The sequence below is a fragment of the Aethalodelphis obliquidens genome, unplaced genomic scaffold (genome assembly GCF_003676395.1).
Source record: "Aethalodelphis obliquidens isolate GAN/ISIS:26980383/991018 unplaced genomic scaffold, ASM367639v1 scaffold82, whole genome shotgun sequence".
NCBI classification, from domain to species: Eukaryota; Metazoa; Chordata; class Mammalia; order Artiodactyla; family Delphinidae; genus Aethalodelphis; species Aethalodelphis obliquidens.
In genome coordinates this window covers 2,613,693-2,621,037 of record NW_020838026.1, presented here as the reverse complement: position 1 = coordinate 2,621,037, position 7,345 = coordinate 2,613,693, and the positions used below count along the sequence as shown (strand labels likewise).

The 7,345-nt window shown below is 44.5% G+C and overlaps 1 protein-coding gene across 3 annotated transcripts in view; it reads left to right on the top strand.

Moving 5' to 3' along the window:
* Positions 1 to 7,345, top strand: part of LOC113612776 (neurotrimin) — a 933,717-nt gene that overhangs the window by 420,335 nt on the left and 506,037 nt on the right. The gene's annotated exons all lie outside the window — the stretch shown is intronic.

The following is a 7,345-nucleotide window of genomic DNA, read 5'->3' as shown; positions in this document are numbered from 1 at the left end:
GCCTGTAGTTTTCTTTCTTGGTGACATCTTTGTCTGGTTTTGGTATCAGGGTGATGGTGGCCTCATAGAATGAGTTTGGGAGTGTTCCTCCCTCTGCTATATTTTGGAAGAGTTTGAGAAGGATAGGTGTTAGCTCTTCTCTAAATGTTTGAGAGAATTCGCCTGTGAAGCCATCTGGTCCTGGGCTTTTGTTTGTTGGAAGATTTTTAATCACAGTTTCAATCTCAGTGCCTGTGATTGGTCTGTTCATATTTTCTATTTCTTCCTGGTTCAGTCTTGGCAGGTTGTGCATTTCTAAGAATTTGTCCATCTTGACAGGAATATTAAGTCCAAATTGTTTTCAGGCACAGGTGAGGGGATCAGGCTTGATGCTCAGGGTTCCCCATGCATGTGCCGGTCCACCCCAAGCCTCCTCCTTCTTCCTCTGCATGGACCAACCATTCCAAACCACACCAGACATCCCCACTGGATGATGTGTCTGAATTTGATCACGCTGTTCCTTCTGCCAGATTATCGTTCCCTCCTGCACCCCATCAAACTCACCCCATCTCCTCCGTCTTGACAAACCCTTTATCATCTTTCAAAACTCAGTGTAAAGATTATGTTCTCTGCAAAGACTCTTCCACCTTACTTGACATTAGTCATGTCCTTCTCTATTCTCACTGTGCCTTGTGTATTTCTGTGTTACAGTATCTGCTTTTATGAGGGTGGGACCACCTTGACCCTCTTATTCATCTTTATAGCCGTAGCACCCAACGTAGAATAAACATGAGATCAATGACCAGCCTCACCTCTAAACTGTCTGGAAGGTTTGTTATTACGTGACCATCCCTACAAGTTCCTGTCTCCTTGCTTTGCTCTGGTCCTTCCTTCCAGCTGGAATCCCTCCTTCATTATTCACTCACCAAAATTCTACCCATCCCAAATAAAGCTCAGCGTAAAATCTTCTCCCACAAGAAGACGTCTTTGATCTCTTTACCAAGTGAACTTTTCTGTGTGTATGTGAACTCCAGAACATGGAAAGAACATGATTTGTAGTTATCCGGCTTGTGGGAGATTTGCTCTCAGACTAACAGAACTTTATTCCTTCATTTTTAAAAAGTTTACTCTGTATGACTCTAGCAGTACAACTCTCTTCTCAAGGGCAATAATACTTATGGATGATAAAACCTGGAACACAGAAAATGATCGATAAATGTTAATTCATGTTCTTCCTTCTTTAAGGCACTTATCATTTTATGACTTTTAGCACCAACATTCATGTCATTTTCCTCTTGTCAATAATAGGACAGAGCTCGCAGTGGAAGAACACACCTTCCTCACACTTTTTTTCCCAGCAGAGACTGTCAGAGCTCCTTACATAATTTAGTTGCTTAGAATATTTGTTGAATTTAATGGGTCAAACTGATTTTAAAGCTTTCTGCTTTACAAAGAATAGAGTTTTATCATTTGCACAAAATTAAGTATGATGTTGATCGTCGTGCCTATAAAATGTTGGCCATCACTCTTTGGGTGAATAATGTAACCTACATGATAACATATTTCTATGGGAGAATCAGATTAGACATCATGAATTCATTTCAGTATCTTTAACGGAAATGTTCCTTGTTCCCTCTGTGAGGACTGCCTCTTTTATCTTTATCAGCATGAAAAAATGAAACAATGTTGACTTGACAACAACTTTTCAAAAGTGGTCAATGAGGTAAATTAGATTACCTGGTAAATTCCATATGGTAGTTGAGTGTTTCTATAAACTTAAGTGAAATACCTTTGAAGAACTTTGTTCTCGACGGTGGGGAAAGTTATAAAGAATTGTTTATATGCCTTCAGTGACTATGCCTCAGACATAAGAGCATTAAGAGAATCTAATAATCACCAGATCTCCAAACTTTAGTTTTCTCTTTTGATAAAGAAAGTGTGGTCAATATGGCCACCTGGCTTGAATCACAAAGTTGATATGAGAACGGCATGTAAGGTTCTTGATTCCAGAGTCTGTCTGTTTCCACACCCCTAAAGCCTAATAAAGTGCCTCGACTAGAAAAGATGCTCAGTAAATATTTACCGAATAGGTGAAGCATACGAGGAAGATTTTTCAGGATTTTATAGTGTAACATAGTGGAATTCATACGATCTAGTGCCACCCTCTTATTTTAGATGTGATAACGGGACTCAGAGAGGACGAGGGATTTGCCCAATGTCACACGACAAGCTCCGGGCAGAACAAACAGCTCATTCCAGATTTCATGTTTCCTGTCTAATGCTCTTCACACACATCACACCATACCAGCCATTTCCCAGATGTGATGATACACTCTTTCATAATAGAAAGAACAAATTCAATTCAACTAATATTTATTAAGCTCTTGTTATATTCCAGGCACGGTACTCAGCACTGCGGGGATTACAAGATGAATTACACAGTCTCTGCTTTTAACTTCACAAATTTTGATGGAGGAGAAAAACACATAAACCATTACTAAATACTTATTAGGAAATAAACACCGTAATGGAGACATAGGGAAAGTGCTGGTGGGCTCACCGTGAATGGAGTTAATAAATTGGATTATAGGATGGGTAGAGTTGAAGGCTGTGGAGTGGTATTCATGGAAAAAATGATAGTTTATCTGATTTTGGAAAGAAACACGGGGCAGGCATAAGCTAAGAGGAGAAGGGAACGGTCTGGGCATAGGAAAAGTCTGGGAGAGCAAAGGAGGCAGCACGTGGTCCTGCAGCTCCCAAGGCTGTTACTTGAAGGAGCCATGGTAGGAATGTGGAATGCAGTCTGGATGTGTAAATGTGGACGATCTTTGAGGACCATGCTTGGGAATCGGGCCTTTCTTTGCTCTGTCCTGGAGAGCTTTGAAGGTGCCTGAAGGTGGTCATTACCCTTTTTGGAAAACCGTTGTGGCTGACGTATGATCAGAGTGGACAGACCGGCGTCAGGGAAAACAGTTAAAGAGCTACTTCAAAATCCAGAAAAAGTTCCCTCCAAAAAGGAAAATGGTGCTGAGAGCAGGGAGACTTTCTCCACACAGGAGAAACATTATGGAGAAGAACTAGCAACCTGGGCGCTGGATTCAGACTGGCTGTCCCTTTTGTGTCCCCATACAGGCTCCTTAAATTCTCTGCGCCCAGTGTTTAATCTGCAAAGTGCCCACTCCTGCAGGAATAAAGCGCTAACGAGGGTGCCTGGCTCCCAGAAAGTCCCCAGTAAACACTGGTGGTTGCTGGTGGTATAAAGATGTTACGTGGAGTGCAGATCTCCTGAGAAGAGGCACTTTTTTCACTCACCAGCGTACTCCCTGTGCCAGAAAAGTGTCTGACACATACTAGGCATTTAATAACTATTTGTTATTGCTGTTGTTGTTATTATCAAAGTTTTCTCTTTGTACCTTCTCTCCCTTTATACCCTTCTGATAGGACTGTACCGGAGTTATTTGCATAACGATGGTAACTGGTGTTCAGGCACTGTGTATTGATATGTGGAAGATTATTCACGATGTCACGATCTTTTCTAAAACTGACTGACACTTTCAGCGTATTCAGCAGAGGGCTTGGGAAGTTTTAAGCTGAACACGAACACTTTGGAGGCATCATTCCTTAAATTTGATTTAGAAGATCAGGGAGCTGAGCTTAAGCTGTAATCATTCAAAAGTCCAGGGTCGTGTTGGGCCATTTGGCTGACTCACTGGGTCATGAGGGCCCAGCCATGGTCTCTCTATGACTCACTTTACTTATCTCTGGAATGGGATTCATGGGCTGAGCTCATAGACATTTCTGTGTTGATGAGCAGATACGTGTGCATGGCTTAAGGCATATGAGGGCGGTCGGTGGGGAGGGCACCTGGTGAACACATAGATTCCTAATGACAGGCAGGGATTGGCAGACCGGTTATAAGTCTTCTGGGACCGGAGTTCTCATAGCAGCAAGACCTAATTTGGGTCACACACTCCGCTAAGCAAGATGTAAACAAGTGTAAAGAAGCCCTAGTCCCCGTGAACTGCAAACACAAAGAAATCATACCTGTAAAAAGATGGATTCAAAGAAGAGAAAAGAGTGCTCTGATGGGGATACTTACAAGGTAGAAAACAAGGAAGAATTCGCTGTGTTGAGTGGAGCTGGTGTTGTGCACTGAAGGTGCTGTGTCATGAGCTGGGTGTCCAAGTGCGAGTCCGATCAGGGAGGGTGTCCCAGTGTGAAACATCACGTGCAAAGCTTGTACTAAGTTATCCCGGTGAAGCTGCCCACACGGGAGGAGCGCGTTAGGAACTAGATTGGAAAGGAAGGGAGAGGAAGGGAGTCAGGTCTGTAGAAGAATGCACGTGTACACACACACACACACACACACACACACACACACACACCAAGAGGCTGGTGGGATAGAAGAAAAGCCCGGCCAGTGAGGTCAGACAGGTCAGGACTGGAATCCTGGCTTCTTGATCCTTTGAATCTCAATTTTCTTATCAGTAATACGGGATTCATTGCACCTCCTTAGCAGTGCTATTGTGACCAGAGATGTCTATTCGTGTCCTAGAAAATAAAGGCATTAGTAGATGCATATACGGTAAGTGAATATGTCTGCTTTGATGGCTACCCATACGCAATCCCACATGTATAAAATGCTTGCAGACGCTGATTGAGTTGACGGTGGACACTCAGTGCTTCACTTCCTTAGTTCCTTCCCCGATTTCTATAAAAGTCTTTGGGAGAACAGCATAGTCAGTCCATCACTAGGCAACACCAACACCGGCTGGTTAGCAAGTGAGTGGTGTCTTTCCCACACGCCCGCTTTCCTGGGATATCTTGTAGCTGATTAATACTGGGTCTGATTGGATTCACATTTTCAAGCTGCAGTGCTGTTCTGCACATCCACACTCCCCTGCCCGGGGCATCCTCTGTTTTTAGTTCATGACCACGCCTTCCCAGGCCTCCAGCCATCGTCATGATCTTGTGGTGGGAGAGGGGTGTTGGTACAGAACAGGGGACCACAGAGGGGGAGAAACCAAAATGAGCCATTGGCACCAACAGGGAGGATTTCCGAGTTTCCTCCAGCACTTAAACTGTGTTTGCACACGGCTCTCAGAATTTCCTAGATGTGCCCCGTTCTGCTTTTTGTCAGCTGCCATCTCGGTTTTGTTGCTGTGAAATCTCCTTTCTCCTTTGCGGAGAACTCTTCCTGATTTTGATCTGAGGCAGCTGTCCTCAGGTAACAACCAGCGACTCCTGTTAACGGCACTGATATAAATCCTCAGCTTCCCCTCAGTTCTCGTGAGAATCACAGGGGCCTGGGGTGCCGAGTGAGACAGCAGCTTCTCTGACTGTGTCCCAGGGGAGGTGAGCTATGGGCCTCCAGTGGCTGTCCTTACACATCACCTACCAGATTTGTTACCAAACCCTGCCCTTGGCACCGACGTGTGTTTTGATAGAAGGTTAACGCACACGTGAATACACAACTTTTTGATTTATCGTTGTTGTGAGCTCATCACTCTTTCCTCTAAATTAAAACTCCCTCCAGATGGGGATGTGTGAAGCAGATTTATTGATCTGCAATAAAACCTCACTCATAACCTCTACAGCTGCCCATTCGTCTTCTCTAGAAAGCGGGTTCATTACTCTGGATGTCCCAAGAATGAAAGCAAGAAGCTAACTTTCTCCTTTGTTCCCTTCCTGCCCCTCCTTTGCTTTCTGCTTCTCTCCTCCCTCCTGTTCTCTGCCCAGCCCTTCCTTTTACGAGACCAGCTGAATCCCCCAAGCAGAATCTTTCCCATTTCCCATCTCCGTCCTGTTCCCTTATATTTCTCTTTGCTCTCCTGCCACCCACCTTCAAAATGTTCTTTTTTTTGTGGGCGTCCTGCAAGGGTCGTGACATTGAATAGGATTTGTGGCTGAAATCCACAGCATAGCTCTCCACTCTGCTCCTTCCAGATGGGTTTGAACTCCCTGGTTTGGACAAACCACTGTGGACTCAAGAGATGAATGAGTGAGTGGCCAGACTGACAGAAATCAGAGCAAGTGGTAGGTGGGTAGGTGCTAGGTCTGTGGCTGAAGCGGGGCACACGTGGATAAAGAATGTTTACCACTGAGTGTTTTGCTGGGTCCGAAGAGCCTTCTGATTGATTGCCTAGGAGATATTCTGGAGTGCACACATGATCGAGGCTGCTTCCACTGGTCAGCAGATGGCCTGGCCAGTGTGCCAGGAAGCAGAAGAAGTAGCTGTTATCTCAGACTAAACAGAAGGAAGGGCGAAAGGACTTCTGGAGTGATCAGATGAATTGCCTAGTCAGTTCAGTGGAGTATCTCTTCATGTTACCAAAATCCTCATGGCTTTTCCTGCTGGAAAAAAAAGCATCATCTAGTCTAGCAGATTTCAGCTGGAGTGTCATGATAACCCTGGCGTGTTGCAACCACCCGTACTGTGTGATGCAACTTCCCTTCACGTTACACGTAACGTGTTACTTCTAATAAAGACCTGGTTTGCAAATGAACTACTTACAAACATCAGTTAGAACACATTCTAGGTTATACTTATAATAGCGTCATTTCACTCACTTTATTTCTGATATGATCTCTTGGACAGGACTTGGAGGTAGTGAGAGATGACCTAGCAGAAATTACACATTCTTTGCAGGGGGATGATGGGCGTCTGGTTAGCATCCATCACAAGGAGGTGAGAATCACTGCCCTGGTGTTTCTCTTCCAGGCAGGAGAGCTGTCCTTAGAGGAACTCTGAACACCGTCCCTTGTGTCCTTGTAGCATGACAAAGGATGCAGCCCCTCCTCTTCATTTTAAAATGACAAAGTCACAACCCAGAGCCAAGCAATGATGGTCCAAGTCCGGGTTTGAACGCGAATGCACAAATTCACACTCAGTGCACACTTTCCCCTGGCCCCTACCTCCTCCAACAGGCAGGCATGAAGAGCTTGGGACACTTGGAGGAAGAACAAGGAGGAAATGAATTGCCGTTTATCACTGGAGTCAGGAGGCTACCCCAAGCAGGTTTAATCACCCCGTGGGGAGAGGGATGCAGAGCAAGTTTATGGTTTACAGTGAGCAGGTTGACACAGCTGATTGATGGCAAATATGCCATGATGTATATTGTATAGCAGGGATATTTAATGGCGTAACTCTATGGCAGGCTTAGAAGTGAGTTGCTGCGAAGTAAGGAGTGATGGATAGGCTCATTTACATGTAAAATTGCCAATGGCACTGACAACCCTGGTATGTGAGGGGAAGATAAGAGGCACATAGCAAGATTCACTTTTGTCCTAGTACTGGAATATTAAAATACAGCTGTGCAAGCATCTGGAGTTTGCAATGGACTTTAAAGATATAATTATTTTTCAC